Raw genomic sequence first — 16,868 nt, forward strand, 5'->3', positions numbered from 1 at the left:
TTAAGCGCAGGAGAGAGGGGTCTCTTCTCCCTCATCTCAGCAATCTCCCGTCTTCTTCCTCCGAGCCCCCTCCTCACGCCGCGAGGCCTGCTCTTTTTGCCAATTCTCCTAGCCAGGCCGCACTTCCCGACACCAGAGGGCGCTTGAAGACTCAGCTGTCACCATGGTTACCGCTGGGTGCGTAGCGGGGCTTACGAAGCTGACGCAGTGGGCGGCCCGGCGGGCGGAGGCGGCCCTGGCACGGGCGGAGGCGAGATTGGAGAATTGGGGGGCAAGCGAGCCCCGGGATGGAGGCGGCGGCGGCGGCTCTGGCCCGTTGGCGGCGGCGCCGGAGGCGGCGGCAAAGGGGTGAGCGGCTACGATGACGTCCCCGGCTCGAGGGACTGAGAGGCGGCGGCCGTGGCGGCGATGCCAGGGGGGCTCACGGGAGGGCGGATGCCCCCTCGCTGTGCGGGTGAGGAGTGACCGCGCGCCCCTGGCCTGAGGGGGCAGGCGGGCGGGCGGGCGGGGCTGGAGGACGGAGACCTCCTCCTTATGCCTTCCCGGGGACCGGAGCCAGGCAGAGGCCGTCGTGCCGCCCGCGCGGGCGGGAGCGAGCGAAGAGCCTCCGCCCACGCGCCCTGCCCTGGCATATGGCAACGCGCCGTGGAGGGACTAGGTGCCTCCCCTCCCCCAGCACCACAACCGCCGGCGCCGCCAGAGGTGGAGGGCCGTGTTGCCATGGTGAACGGGGAAGCATCCCTCCTTCCCCCCAACGCCACCGGCATGGGAGCTGGGCGGGTAAGAAGCGACCCTTTCGCTCTCGTGCCCAAACAGGTGCCTGCTCCTGCTGCTGAGTGAGGCAGCCCCTCCGCCTTCCCAAGCCTGGCAGCGGAGGAGGAAGAGCTTGGGATACCCTGCTGCGGTTGGGAGCGGAGGGAAGAAGCACGGCGTGGGGGCGGGAGGAGGAGGAAGTGCATCCTCGGATGGCTCGGGGCAATGGCTTTTCATATGGCCTTGGCTTGCTTCTCCCTTCCTCCCCGCTTGCCTCCCAGCACCCCTTTTCCAGAACTAGGTAGGGTGTTGCCTGTTGCGGGATTATATGTCGGGGAATAGAAAGAGCTCGCGATTCGGGCTGTGCAGAGTGTGGAACTGCTGTGCAGCGGGCGTAGATTGATTTATGCGGGTGCGCGCATGCCTATGAGTGTGTGTGTGTAAGTAAGTGTGTAAGAGGAAGAATTTATGGCCTTTGCTTAAACGTTTTTATAATGTCATCTTTTGGCAGAATTTAAGCTGGAGGCTTTCTCTCTTCCCTCCCCCAGTTGGGTGGATCTGTGGATGCTGCCACTGGTGGAGTTTGGGGGGTTACAGCTTCTTACTTCCTTCATATGTTCTTGTGTTCCTGTCTTGGATTTCAAAAGAAACTGCCATTCGTGTTTGTACATCCATTCTAGGAACTGGATTTGTATTCATAAACATTTACTTTGGAGAAAAGGGGGATCTTTCTATATCTTGGCAGGAACAGGGAGGAATTGGTCTGGATATCTGCTGGGTCTGAATATTATGCAACATTATTACGGAGTTCAATCCTTTGAAAGTTAGGTCTGCTTAAATTACACTGAAGTCAATGAGACCTTGCCATATGTGGTGAGATCCTATGCATGTTTACTTGGAATCCTTTTGACTTCTGTGGGACACTTATGAATGTGCAATGGATTGCAGCCATAGTTCCATTGATTTAAATAGGACTGAAGTGTGCCTAATTGTTCACAAGACATTATGTTTATATTTGTATTACTGCCTAGAGCTGGGAATAAGACAGATTTAGGAACAAATTGTTTCAAAGGACATGTAGTTTAGAAAGACACAAAGAAATTGGTAAAAATGAATCCTGGATTAGTCTGTAGCAAGCATGTAAATATGATGTATATGTGTACAACCTTGCTAAATACTTGACTGGGTATTTTATATTTATCTTATATGTGCTTATTAAAACAAACAGCTAATGATGGACAGTATGGATCTGTGAAAGGGTGAAAGAAGCCTGTGGAAAAGGAAGTCACATGGTGAATATATTGAAGAACTTAGAATACAATTTTAATGGGTGGAGTTCCCATCCATTGCACTGGATTATGCCATTTCTTTGGTTGATGTGCAGTGGTATTCCTAGAGAAACAGTGTTCACAGTAGAAATAGATAACAGAGCTGCTTTCGTGGAGTATAAATGGGTAACACTGGATGTACCAGTGACATCATGAGATTAAATCAGGTGTGTGTGTGTGCCCATGCCGGGTTGATGACCTGGAACAATTGATTAATTCTGTGCCGTTTTTACCAAACTGTTGCTAAACAGAGCAAGTCATAGAATTCAATATTATAATGCATAATTGAGAACATTATGAGTATGGTGTGTACTATGGTACCAAGGCTCACAAAACTTATGATTCAGGAATGTACATTTTGCTTTATTCATTGGTTACAAAGATATCCTCATGGTGATAATGATGTAAGTGGAGAAGATTGTTTTTGTCTTTGTGAAGAGGAGAGTTCATGTCTGTGGGGATTACATTGTGTATTATCCTGTGTTCATATAAACAAAAATGATCAGAACTTGGTACTTTTTTCAGGCCTTGCAGATTTTGTCCCTGCCACATCTATAAAGTAGTATAAATAAGCTCTATGCACACTGCCAATAGCATCCCACAATGTGGTTAGGGACATCTGCTAACGGTGAGCTGGGCATACAGGTCCCCGCCAAGTTTTTTTTTTTTTAAAAAAAATCCTCCTATATTGCAGAGAGAAACTGTATTCAGAACTGGTGGTGAAGCTACTGCTACCGTCCATAGCAGTGGAGGCTGGTGGCTCCAAATTTGGTGAGGCTATGAATCCACTCTGGGTTTCAGTCAGAACCAGCCAGATCTCTAAAGGACCTGTCCAAGGTGCTGAACCTATTTTGGTCCTAGGATTCAGCACCTTGGATAGGTTCTTTAGAATTCTGGCTGGTTGTGACTGAAAACCAGAATGGATTCACAGCCCAACTGAAATAGGAGCCACCAGCTTCCCATGATCTATAGAATAGCTATGTTTTGGTAGCAGTTTAGTTATACTGCTTTCTGACAGTTTTCTCATACTCTTAAATTCAAGGTCCTCTTAGCGGTGAAGTGCATTTTCAACTTTTGATTAGATTTTTTTTTTTAGAGTGCCTCCTATAATGTGGTATAAGCAGAAAAGGTTGTTTGGTATAGTTGGTCCTGATCATATCCTCACGCCTTGTTCTCCCCACCCCATGCCTGTTAGCAATCATCCCATGCCCACATCCCCACCCCACGCCCACTCATATCTTTGACCATGCTCCTTTTTAAAAGGAAAGACAATTTATAAGTAAACCAAAAAAGAAATAGTGTCACATGTTACCTGTAATCAGGCCTTGAATGGGGCTTAATTTGTTCCAAGGCTCAGTCCTGGAATCTATGGAGTAATAAATAAAAGTGTTTCTGAATATGTACTTCAGTTTATCTTAAAGAAGTATGCAGAAACTATTTGGCCAGGGACTATAATGGGATAAAGTGTGTTCTATAAGGCAATAAGAGTTTGAAAATACTGTTTCTAAATTTCTGAAAAGCTATGGTCTGTGCACAGGCACAGAAGTTTCTCAGATCACATAGACCTCCCATACTGATTTCTGTTGCAAGATTTCTATGTATTTTGTATTGGGTAGAAAAAGGAAACATGAGTGTCTGTGTGGTCAGATTGTGTAGTAAATGTTTTGAAGTGGTGGTAGCTGAAAGATAACAGAATGGCAGGCTGTGCTTATAAACTGCTTCATGCAGCTTTGGGAACACAAATATGTCATTTCTTGTTTTTTCCATTGGTTACATTGCTTTCTGCTAGGTGATATCTGTGGGGTGGGATGAGTTGGCATTTCTCTATATGTAGATGAAGGTGTTTCAACATGAACTGAAATATTCAAATAGTGCTACTATCTTGTATCTGAGAACATGCGCTTTCTCAGCTGGAATGTAAATTAACTTTTCCCCAGTCCTTTAGAAGCTGAGTACTTTCACACTGTACCACTGAAATGTGGGAGAACTCACATAGCCTTTTTTTTTAAGTGGCAAACACAAACAAGGTTGAAACCTTTTTCAACCCAAGGCATGAATTCCATTTCAGAGAAGCTTGTGTGTGCGTGCGTGTGCATGCACACACACATCCGAGGGATGGGCAGGGCCAAAGGCAAAAGAGAGGAGGGCTGAATTTTGTTTTAAATCGATTGTTTTAAATTCCATTGTTACCAATGTATAGTAAGAATCAGGTCGACTTAGTAGTAACCATAAGCAGCATGTTTAATCACAAATAAATAGGACAAGCCTCTGCATGTCTACTCAGCAGCACTTTCAAATAGCATCCCAAATATCAAACCTACGCATGACTACTCGGAAGTAATCTGGGCAAGTCTTTGCATATCTCCTCAAAATTAAGCAGGACATGGCTCTCCAGTTAATGCTTCAGAAGGAAGCAGGACTGAATCAGCAGCTTCCTACCAACTTCTTAAATCAAGTTTGCCACTGATAGTTCTTCCCATATTTCTGAAACAATGGTGTAAATCTGCTCACTAAAACATGTTAATTTACAATTCAGTACAGCATTTTATAACACCAAGGAGGATATATTCCCACATAGGGTCTCTCTAATGCCCAGAAGTCATGTGTTTTTCTGTGGCCAAAGTATGGGGAAATAAAGGAACTGAAAGCTGTGTCTGCTATAATGTCTTCATTTTTTCTTTCTAGTCCACTTCGCTGTTCTTTCTACTTTGCCTCTCCTTTACTAGGTTGTCTCCCTCTCTTAACTTAATCTTCTGCCTTATCAGGGCCCAGCTCTACCACCACATAAGCACAGAACTACAACAATACTATCCAGCCTGCATCTTTGCACACGTGACTTTAGTCAGAGAAATTTAGGAAACTGCCTTACACTAACCTGGTCTGCATGATCAAAACAAGGCACTGTGGCCTATTTAAGCCACGGTGGCTTTGTTAAATAGCTGGTGTGTGCCAGGTGCCAGTAGCCTAATTAGCTGTCTGAGCATGGCTTGTCATGTTGTTTGAACCCAGGCGGCATGGTTTGTTTGAGGGGAAAAACACCCAAATAACTCAACAAAGGCCATGAGTTGCTTCTCTCTCAAACAAGCTGTGCTGCCTGGGTTCAGATGACACAACAAAACTCACCCGGGCAGATAATTAGTCAAATGACGCTTGGCACACGCTGGTATGTGCTGTTAATTTAAACAATCCATAGAGCCCAGTACTGTAGACACTGACAGGCAGTGACTCCGCCAGAGTTTCAGGGAGTATTCATTCCTAGCCTACCTAGAGATGCTGGGGACGGAACATGAGAACTTGCACATGAAGCATGGGGTCTATCAACGATGTATGACAAAGCCCAGAACTTTCAAAAAGCAAGAGCTGGTAGGATGAATAGAGGCATTTTTATGAGAGGAAATGGATGCCTATGCATGATTGGTATGTGAGTATGACAGAACTATAAATTAATTTTTATAAGACTGTAAGTTTAGGTTTAATATATTTGTGATTAGATTTAATTGTAACTATATTATTTTTAAAATGAGAAAGAAATTTATTATTTTATTGATTATTTTTTAAAAAACAATCTGATTTAAATTAAACAATCAATTTAAATTTTAAATCACAGGATCCCCATCTCTACCTTAAAGCAATGCCACACTGGTTTGTGAATCTCTTTATTATTTTTCCCTGGTTTTTATTTGTTTTTTAGCTCTTTGAAGGATGCACATCCTCTCTCTCCATTCTTGAAACACATCTATCATCTCTCTCTCTATTTATCTATCAGTAGAAGACATTACTCCTGTCAGCAGCTCCACTCTCACACACTATGGCAAGGTGAGCCCCATCTGATTTGCATGGATTGGATCAGGATTGTAGGGAAGAGCTCTGCTGTAAAAACTGAAGTATAGTTTGGGTATGTGTTATTAACTGATTATGGGCGTGAACTTATGCATGTTTAGACAGAAAAAAACTTCTACGAAATGTCTAAACATGCACAGGACTGTGCCTTAAACCCTCATCTAGAGCTCTACGTCAAAAGACAAAACTACTGCATACATGAATGAGAGTCTTTTATACTTTGGAGCCAGTCTGTTTCCTCTTAATTAAATGCCATTAATATTGAGATGCTTAAAACGTGGACAGATTTTTACTATATAATATATAACCAGTACCTATATTTTTAAGCAGAAATACAGATATAAATCACAATGAAATGTAAAGTTGTAGAGTTGTGCAACAAATGTGACAGATGAGTAGCTGAAACAGGGGTTTCTCTTCTCCATTGCTAGAGTTTAGAGGACAGTAAAAAAGACATTTCCTCAAATGATTAGAAATCAGAGTTTTCATTTTACAGAACTGAAGAAAAGCTGTGTAATTAAGGAGAATGATGAATAAAATACAAGTAATATCTGGATACATAATTTTCTGCTATTGAATAAGGAATGGTGTTGCTAAATGAATTACCCTTCTTTTAACATTCCAGTTTGAAGGTAGATAGGTAAGTGATACTGCAACAAGTTATGTTAGAAGTAACTTTCTTTTAGTGTATGTATTGATTACCATGTTAGTGTAGACATTTATAAAGTATGTAAGTGAATTAGCAGGTCTGGCTAGGGTTGGGTAAGCATATTAATACTGCTTACTATTTTAAAAATCTGAAAGCTGTTCAAACATTAAAACATACATTGAAATCCTATTCAGAGACACAAATTTCAAAAATAACAAAAACATGCGAGAGCCAGTATGGTGTAGTGGCTAAGGTGTTGGACTGGGAGTCGGGAGATCCGGGTTCTAGTCCCCACTCGGCCATGGAAACCCACTGGGTGACTTTGGGCCAGTCACAGACTCTCAGCCCAACCTAACTCACAGGGTTGTTGTTGTGAGGATAACATGGACGCTGCCTTGGGTTCCTTGGAGGAAAAAAGGCGGGATATAAATTAAATAAATAAATATGCAAGAGTTATTGTTGCACTTTTTGATGTATTGCTCGTAACAGGAAATGTCATGATACAGCAGCATTTCTTTGTCACTCACTGATGTAAATGTCTCTCCTTACTGAAAGCTGAAAATATAAATATGGAAACTTTGTCTCTTCTCTCTCTCATCTACTTACAACAATATTTTGGGCAAGAAATGTGCCAGTGCTCATCTGTGAAGTTTCTTGGGTCTCCTTGTGAAAATGAGAGATGTAAATCATGTAATATAATAGTCAGGATTTGTAATTTAGGATATTCTTGCTGTGTTGGTCTCCCAGAATGGGAGACTAACAATCTAAGCATAGCCATGTCAATTTGGAAGCAAATCCAATTAATTTTAGTGAAACATGCTTCCTTCTAGGATTGTAGCCATATAAAAAGTTTAGATGCTGGACCAACTTTTCTTGATTGTACTATGTGGGGAAGAGTCTTCGCTTAATGATAAATCATATTTGGTATATCCAGAAAAGGGTCACAGGTGGCAGGTTGGGAAAGATGTATGCGAGAGACCTTAGAGAGACTGCCCGACAAAATAGGTAATACTGGGCTGGAAGATGCAATGGACTGACTTAATATAAGCCACCTTCATATGTTTCAAAAAGCACCTTGGGGTGGGCATTCCTATGGATTGTGCCCTCGCTGATCGGAAGTCCCCAAACCCAGAGGCTTCCAAGATTCCTATGCTCTGCCAGGCTGAAGCTGGCAAGATGAGAGGAATGGTGAAGGTGTTCTTTGCCTATCCATCTGCCCTTTATGGTGATGTTTGCTACACATTTTTTTAGCCCATTTAGCGATGGAGCTATGGAGGGGGAGGAAAGGTGGAAGTTAAAAAGACAGGAAAGTGTTTAGAATCCAAATCAAGCCAAAATTAAGCACTTTTAAGTACCATTGATTTTAGTGTGGAGAGATTTAAGTATGCGCCTAATTATCCTACTGAAATAGGTGAATTTAAAACATTTTTTAATTTTGGTTGGATTATGCCCTTTGTATGAATAAGATGGGGATATGCTTAGTTTAGAAAAAGCAGTAAGGAGGTGAACATGGTTAAAGTATAATGGACAGTGTTTTTATTGTATCTGTTTGATGGCATCCCTGTTGATCAGTATGGAACTGAAGTCCTTGTTAAATTTGGTAGGTACTTCTGATTGTCTTGAATGGCATGGGGTTCCCCTAGGAGTCTATAAAGTTGTCTGCTAAACATAGTCCCAGGTAACTTCCTGTATTTTCAAATATTTAAAAGGATCTTAGAAGAAGGGCAAAATTTTACATTCCGTCTCTTGAGAATAGGGCAAGAAGCTATGTTTTTTAGTTTTGGTGCTGAAGCATGACTAATTTCAATCCAGAAGGGATTTAGCGGGTTCTTAATATGGAATGATTCTACCAAGATAAAACTTATGGACTCATCATGGCTTAAAGTGATGCCCAAACATGGCCAGTGTGGATTTTTAAAGAAAGATTTGTGGGAAGGATTCTAATTACTTCGTTCTTCTGGATTCTTTCTGAAAGGTTTGCATGGATGATGCATTTCAGTGTAATTAGGGATGGGGTCTCATGATCTGAAATGGAAGATTCTGTGGCGTTAATGCACTCCTGTTTTCAAGGCAGTGAAGTGTGGAGGAAGTAGGAGAGGCCTGTGTGGGGCCTCTCCTCCCATTCAAGGTGCCATGCTGGAGTTGTTTGCTACTCTGGCCTTAGCTAGACCTAAGGTTTATCCTGGGATCACCCCGGGGTGATCCCTGTTCATGGAAATGACACACAGGATATCCCGGGAGCAGGCAGGGATGACCCGGGATAAACCTTAGGTCTAGCTAAGGCCTATGTCTTGGCTCCCAAGGTAAGATTCTTGGCATAAGGATCAGGACGGGCTAGCAGGCAGGATGTATGCACAAGCAGAATTGGAGCTAGTGGCTTACATAAGATAGGCCTGTGCTACTCGCCTGCCTTGATTCTGCTTGCAGAAGTTAAATAGGCATGCTTGCCTATATGAGCACCCCTTTTTGATATCTTGATCTAGGTGTACAGATCTAGATCAAGGGAATGTCTGAAAAACTGTAAATTGTAGTTTGGGATGGCAGACTAGAAAATCCTGGTTATAATATCTTGCCCATTTATGCTTCCAAGGATCCAAAGAACAAGTATTTACTGAAAACGTTGCATGTTATTTCTACTTTAACACTTCTCTTACAGAAGCACGCCAATGATTTCAACTACTGTTTAAACGTAAAGGCACGTGGCTCCACTTGTGCAGTGGATTTCAGCCTTTATCTTATTCTTCATTTCTTCGGATATTTTATTTTCTCAATAAAACATGAACTTCACTTTATTTATTTCTACTGTTTAAAATTATTTTACTAAAACAAATGAAATAGTTCAGAGGCTAATAAGAAAAGGGATATTTATTTATTACAATTTTTTATATCCTGCCTTCTAAGGCAGCTAACGAGTAATATCAAAAAATATTTTTACAATGACAATAAAACAATACCAAATTGTAAGAAGTCAGCATGATCCTTCCCATAGGGTAGTTGATGGTAAAGGAGGGGACAGTTCACTTGGAACAGGAGCAGATGCCTCCTGATGTCTTCTTTGCCCTCCTCCCTCTCTTTTCTGAGGTAGACTACCAGTTCCTTTAAAGGATTAAAATATATGTGCAAGCGCCTGTGTTTTCAATTGCCACACTCACCATGTTGAGTATACTGCTGATCTTTCTAGTGAGCATGAAAAGCAAGCAGATTTTCACCCAGCTCCGGAGCTGCAGAGTGGTAATTGCTGCCTATTTCCCCAGCTCCATGGTTTGGGGAAGGCAAGAAGTTGTTTGGCCACTTGGTTGCTGGGATGCCCACTTGATTGCGCAGAGTGCCTAAAGAACAAACTTCAGCCTTCTACACAAACTCCAAACTGGAGAGGAGACAGGGTCTTGTCAGCTTTGGTCTAGAGATGTGAAAGCCTAGGGCGGGGGGGGGGGGGGGAACAGAAAAATTTTGGGGGGGTTGTTTTTCTGTTTGTTTGTTTTCCCAAGGATCATTTTTGGGTTCCCCCCCCCCACAAAAAAAAATTGGAAAATTGAGCAGCTTTGGATTATGAAATATTTTCTTTTAGAATTTAAAACAAAGTATTAATATATTGTTACACAGTCTTTACTCCATCAAAAATGATTTTTAAAAACTATGTAATAACACTTTTATAAAAAGACTAGAGATATAAAATGTCTGGAAATAATGAAGCCATGGGGATTTTTTTTTATCCTCTCTGTAAGATTCCCAGCATAGTTAGTTCTTTCATTCCTTATTAAAATTATTGATCTAAAGTATATTTTACTGATAGACAATTATGCTCAGTTTCCCAACATGTGAATAGAGTTACCCTTGTGCATCCTTCACAGTAAATGCGCATTCTTGACAGTTTGGGTTTTGTCCTATTCAGTCTTGTGTTTCTGATGCTGTTGCAGCGATTTAATGTAGTTTTAATCTATTCAATCAATAATTAAAATTTTACTAACCGACTTTAGTTTTAAAACTTTTAAAATATAATGACAATTTTATGAGCAAACAAAGGGCCTTGCTAGACCTACCTGATAATCCGTGTGGGAGGAGGGGCCAGGCCGTGCTAGAAGTAGCTCGGCCTGTAGGCCCTGTCCACACATAAGACACGACGGGACTGAGGGAAAGCCCCGTCGCGTCCTCCATTTTTTTTTTTTTTTTTGCCTTAAAGGGCCATGTGCACAGGAGCGCACCAATGGAACAGTAAGTGTTTTTTTTTTAAAAAAATAAAGGGTTCCCCGCTCCCCCTGCCCCTGATTCCCCCCCAAAATGCCTGATGCCCCCCCGCCCGCTCGCTCACCCGTCCTCCCCCGCTCGCCATGCCCGTCCCCGCTCGCCATGCCATCCCCCGTCCGCCATGCCCTGGCCCCGTTCTTCCCCCGTTCGCCATGTCTGCCCACTCGCCATGCCCACCCAATCACCCGCCTGCCATGTCCGATGCCCCTCTGCACACCCCCATCCGTGATCTCCACACCCTGGCTCCGCTCTTCCCCCCCATCTCTCCTGCCGGGTCCTCTCTTTCCCCCGGCCCCATCTCCCTCCCCCCTTTATTCCCCCCCCCCCGGCCCGAAGGCACAGTGCTCCTATGGAATGCTGTGCCCAGTGTGTGGCTTCTCCCGGCTACTCACGAGTAAGCGAGCAGCCGGGAAAAGCCACAAAAGTCGCTAGACCTTCTGCAGCCCCGGCCTCAGCCCGGGGCTGCGGAAAAGACGGGCCATAAGTGGATCCGGTTATCCCGGGTCAAGGGAGGACTTAGCCCGGCCTGACCCCGGGATTCCCTGTGCGTCATCTGGATGCACAGCAGGGAGCCCGGGCCTCACACCGCGCTAACTCCTCGTCTAGCGACGGCCTAAGTTATACATAAAGTAACTTTAGGAGCTGAAAGGCTTCTTTATGTTCCTAAAGCAGCCCTCCCCAACCTGGTGCCCTCTTGATGATTTGGATTACACTGCCCACCCTTTCTAACCATTGGCCATGCTACTGAGGAACTGAAGTTCAAGAATATCTGGATTTCACCAGGTTGGGGAATGCTGTCATAAAGCAACAAAGTGACTTTAGGTCTGTAAAGAGTGCTAAAAATAAATAAAAAGTGTTGCTTATTTTTCAGTTTCCCCCAAAATGTCCAAGTTCCCCCCCCCCCCAAAAAACCCAGAAATTTCCAGAAATGTTACATCTCGAGTGGGGCTTTGCTTCTGAGTTGTTTGGAATGATCCAGAAATACAGAACCAAACAAACTTTGTTCGCTTTCTCTAGCTTCAAGTTGGAGAGGGGGACAGGGCTTGTCAACATTGCTCTCTGCTTCTGAGGTACTTAGAAAAATTTGAAAGTACAATGCCAAGGGGAATTTACCCAACATTAAAAGATAAGAGCAATCATCATAATCATGGAGCAACTTTTATTTAACTTCAGCTTTCAGTGTTTCCTGGATTAGTAACATGGGTGATCCCATGCAATCATGGTTCATGCATAGATTGGAATGACATCAATTTACCATGTAGCCAGATTTGACTGTGTGATGATATTAAGGTCAAATTAAGGCAAGAGAGATAGATAGAGTTCAAGGGAGGACAATTTGAATGAACAGAATTTCATTAAGATGCTAGACCTGAAAAAGACAGCTGACATAAATGCTCCATCATGTGCCATTAAATGCCTAGGAGTAGAGAACAGTCTTAAGCTGGCACTATATTGGTGCCAGGTGGGCCTCAGTGGGGAGGTAGTTCATAGTAGGGAGGGGCACCCGTGTTGCCACCTTCCAAGCCTCCCTCAGTGAAGCCACTTGGAGGAAGGCCACAGATGTTCATCGTAGTGTCTTCATAGGTTCATGTTGGGAAAAGTGTTCCATCAAGTATTGCAGCCCCAAGCTGTTTAATATATGCCATATCAAAGATTATGTATATGTCACAATACACTGTACCTTCTCTGTACATTAGTTGATGATGGTGATGTTATGGTTCTCAGGCAGGTAGGACATTCCATGTGAATAATCTATCGTTCCCAGTAAGCTTTGTGCCAGTATGTCAACATCTTTTGGGGGCAAGTGATCCATGAAAACAATTGCTAGGGAGTGTGTAGTCTTACTTACTTACTTACTTACTTACTTACTTACTTGGGGTGTGCTTTGTTTGATCTGAATCCGTGCCCTGTGAAATAAACAATAATGGGAACTACTTGGAAAATGTAAAGAGCTTTTCTGTCTTATTATTGAATGGCTTCTTACATATCATGCCAAAAGGAAGCTGCACAGAATAAGAAATACACTGAACTTGAATGCAAGAGTTGTTTCTTTTCTCAAGAAGTCACTCGGAGAAGGCAGGTGCTGTCTAACCAGTCTTGCTAGTTGGCAAGCATTGGCAAAACTGTATGTGACACTCTTCCTTATTCTAACCTATGCAGTCACTGGCTTAGATGTAAGATTTTTGTTTCATTCCATATGAAGATCGGCACTTTTTTTAGAAACCACTGAAATATATTCAGAATTTGGGACAAACACCAGAATTTCATTTGAGTAAGCAAAAAAGAAGGGGCTCTGAATTCAGTGAGACTGAATTTAGCATTATGCTGTATCTCTCATTGATTTTAATGGGAGAGATGTGAGTTCAATTCTTCCCAGTGAAATCAACAGGCCACAAAAACATTTAGCATTGGCTATATTGGACTCATTATGTTTGTAATCAACATCTTCAAAATCTTTAACACTCCAGTGAGTTAGCCAGTATTAGAGTTGCCAACATTGTGATGGGGGGGGGGGGAGGGGGCGGGATCAAGTTCTTTGCCTTCAACAGTTAAATGACAGAGGGGAAATAAACAGCTGAAGCTTTTCCTACCTCTTTATTTCCATGCTGGCAGGTAGTATTTACTTATTATATAATTGTTAAAGGCCCAGGAACCCTGTCACAAAAAAGAACCTATGGCAGTCCTAGCAAGAATATTGTAGTATTCAAATGCCACTTGCTTAAAACTATTAAGATTTTTCAGTATACTATGCTTGTGTCATATTTTTTCTATATCCCATTTATCTTGGAAGTATATAAGAGAAATGTGTCTGTTTAGTCCAGGAAGTTTCCCCTCTTACTAGCACTAGAGTGAATTGCCATGAGAGAGAAGGGAAAGGAATGGAATTTCTGTTCATATTAAGAACTCTCCATAATACATTTAACTTCCTGCATCCTTGTGGTTCCAGGATACAGATTTTCAAATAGAGCTTGATTAATCATCTCTGGGTGCTTTCAGACAGACGGCTTTTAGCATTACAATCAAAAGACATTGTGCAACTATCCTGCCTTTTCCTTCTTAACATATTTTCTGTAGCAAGGGAAAAAAACAGAAGGAATGAAGGAAAAACATGGAAGGGTTACAAATGGAACATCATCTAGATTTCCTGTGAAATCACATGAATGAGGCCAGGTGATTGCACAATGAGAACCTCATCTGGAAGCCCCATCTCTACTGGAGGAATTACTCTTCTAAATATGTTCCCTGCTGTTGCTTTAATAGTCTCTGCATAAACTGTCTTCTGCTTAGTGTTTTGTAGTCACCAATACCAATTAGCCTAGCAATTTGCCAATAAGACAATAGTCCCTATAAAAAATCCAAACAGAGGTGTAGTCAAAAGGGAACAATTAACTAGCTCTGAAAAACTATGCTGCTTTGGAATGAGAAAAGTAAACTTCCCACCCAGTCTCTCCTTCTTTCCAGCCAGTAAAAACTTTGTAAAATCATCTACTTGCCAAACAGTGTATCTTCCAAATTCCAGACATTTTGAAATCTGTCTCCTCATCACATTGTTACTAACTCCTTATTTGCAAAAGGAGGTTTAAACCACGTCACCCAGGTAATCCTATGTCAAAAAAATGTCTGCCCACAATATATCTTTAGTAGGAGACCAATTAACATTTTGGTTCTAGGAGTAGTGGCAGATCATTAAATAGCACTGGGGTTTGCAACATGCTCATAGACGCCTCTATTGGGATCTACTGCCCATCTTGATTTTTATTTTATTTTTCTTAAGATCGTTCTTAATTAAAAACAACAACCCAAGAGGCTGACTGGATGCAAAGTGAAGTGCTGCCCTCCAGTGCCATCTTTATTTTGGTTCAAAAGAATTTTGCGTTTTGGAGCTCAGACCTCTGTCTTCTATTTAGGTTCTTGGCCAAGTTACTTTTCTTTTAGGCCATAGCTAGACCTACGGTTTATCCCAGGATCATCCAGGGTTCATCCCTGCCTGAGCGCTGGATGCCCTGTTTGGCACTTAGATGAACAGGTTTGACCCCAGGACAATCCTGGGATGAACCTTAGGTCTAGCTACGGCCTTAGTCTCACTAGCTTGCCTTCTGGAAAATGCTTCTCTCCCCCCCTTACCCCCCTTTTTGCTGCACCCACTGTCTTTTGTTAGGGATAAATTAACGTTCGTTAGTCATTGGGTTGGATCCAATGTTGCCCTTACGCAGTAGGCCTGCGGCAGCACGTACACAGCCAGTCCTACCAATGGCAATGCGTGTGTGGGCTCTACCACTGACAGCCATGATGTAGTGGTTCTTGGGACAAGCACCAAAACGAACAGAAACACTTGTTTCTGGAAGAAGTGTGACCTCCAATTCTGAAAATGAGCCTTTTTGCTTGTTTTGCTGCTTTCCCCCAGAAGGGCTACATCACAGCCAGCAACAATAGGTGCTGCACGCTTGTCACTGCTGGCGTTCCTGCCCTGCACTGCCCAAGTGCAGCATTGAATCAAGCTCAATGGAGAAACATAGGCATCATCACCCAGCATGATTTGTTAATGGGGGAGACTTCCAAATCATGTTCTCAAATGAAAGAGCACTTGGGTACAATGTTGGTAAATTGGTTCCATTTATACCAAGTCTTTCATTTTAGCTCTAATCCAGACATCAAAAACCAAGTCACTAGATCCTTAATGACATTTGAACAACTAAAGTTGTGGAGTACAGGGTGTATGGGGTGTTGGGGACTTATTTCCATATGTGGTCAGAATGTCATCATGTACAGGGATTCTGAAAGGACATCTTTAAGGAATGCAGTCTTCTAGTAAAGAAGGACATATAGATTAATTAAAAATTAGCCCTGTTATCAATTTTTAGTGGACAAAATATCCAAATGTCATACAAAGAAATGTTTATTTTGTTTGTAACAGTACACTTATTGTGAAATGCTGGAAGAGTTCTAAAGATCTATTGGTAAAAATGTAGTATAGTTATATTGGACAATTATATTGGCAGAAAAATTGACCAGATAAGTCTGGGTGCAAAGACAACAAAAGGAATCAGATTCATTTCATGAAATGTGATGTGCCTTTATTGACATTATTAATAAACAGGATGAGGGGAAAACCCACCAGAAAGCCATGGAGAATTGTGGAAATGTGCATTGTAACTGAACACTTAAAAGCCCTAATACATTTTTATGATAGATTTTATTATATGTGATCCCTTCACCTTGATGAATTTGTTGAATGATTGTTGTACATGTTATGAAATGTTTTTTCTTGTTGAAAAATAATAATTACTGAAAAAAGGGAAATGATTCATATGTCACTATGTCCCTGGGTTACTTATGATGTCTGAACCTGAGAGATGAATAACCCATAGTTCTGGGTTCAGATGTCACAAACCCAGGGACAGAGGGTCAACCCATAGTGTTTCTGGGTTATTTAGTTCAGGGGGGTAGGCACATAAGCAGGAACTAGCACACACACTCACTCCCGCTCGTCTTCTCAACAACCCAATTTGCTAACCATGGGTTGTTATGATATGTGAACTATGTCTGTGAGTCAGGTGACTTTGAACCAATAAAAAAGGCATTGTTTCCATTTCAGATGGACAAATATTTAATTTAGCATGTAGAATTCATCCCTACTGGGTGCTAGGATGTGGGTAGTAGACAGGTAGAATCCGCAAGATTCCAACTGTGATCTGGCTTCCAGGAAATACCAAATTGCCTAGAATAACTGATTGGAGGGAGATTCAAGACAAATAAAAGGAAGTACTTCTTTACACAGCGCACATAGTTAAATTACGGAATTCACTACCACAATATGATGGCCACCAATTTGAATGGCTTTAAAAGGGGATTGGATAAATTCCTTGAGGAGAAGGCTGTCAATGGCTACTAGTCCTGATGGCTATGTGTTAGCTCTAGTATCAAAGGCAGTAATCATATATACACCAGTTGCTGGGGTACATGGGTGGGAGGGTACTGTTGCACTGTGTCCTGCTTGTGGGTCCCTGGTTGATAGCTGGTTGGCCACTGTGTGAACCATTTAGTCCATTTAG

At 42.4% G+C, this 16,868-nt stretch overlaps 1 protein-coding gene across 3 annotated transcripts in view; it reads left to right on the forward strand.

The window, feature by feature from the left end:
* Nucleotides 1-389: 389 nt before the first annotated feature.
* Nucleotides 390-16,868, forward strand: part of DAGLA (diacylglycerol lipase alpha) — a 101,229-nt gene continuing 84,750 nt past the window's right edge. The window contains exon 1 of one of the 3 annotated variants that reach the window (XM_063117008.1): nucleotides 390-454. The gene's annotated coding sequence lies outside the window, so the exon portion shown is untranslated. Of the gene's footprint in view, nucleotides 455-665; nucleotides 781-946; nucleotides 1,055-16,868 lie in introns of those variants that run through there. The other 2 variants (XM_063117009.1, XM_063117013.1) reach the window with 2 other exon arrangements.

This window comes from Elgaria multicarinata, chromosome 2, assembly GCF_023053635.1.
Source record: "Elgaria multicarinata webbii isolate HBS135686 ecotype San Diego chromosome 2, rElgMul1.1.pri, whole genome shotgun sequence".
In the NCBI taxonomy this organism is placed as follows: Eukaryota; Metazoa; Chordata; class Lepidosauria; order Squamata; family Anguidae; genus Elgaria; species Elgaria multicarinata.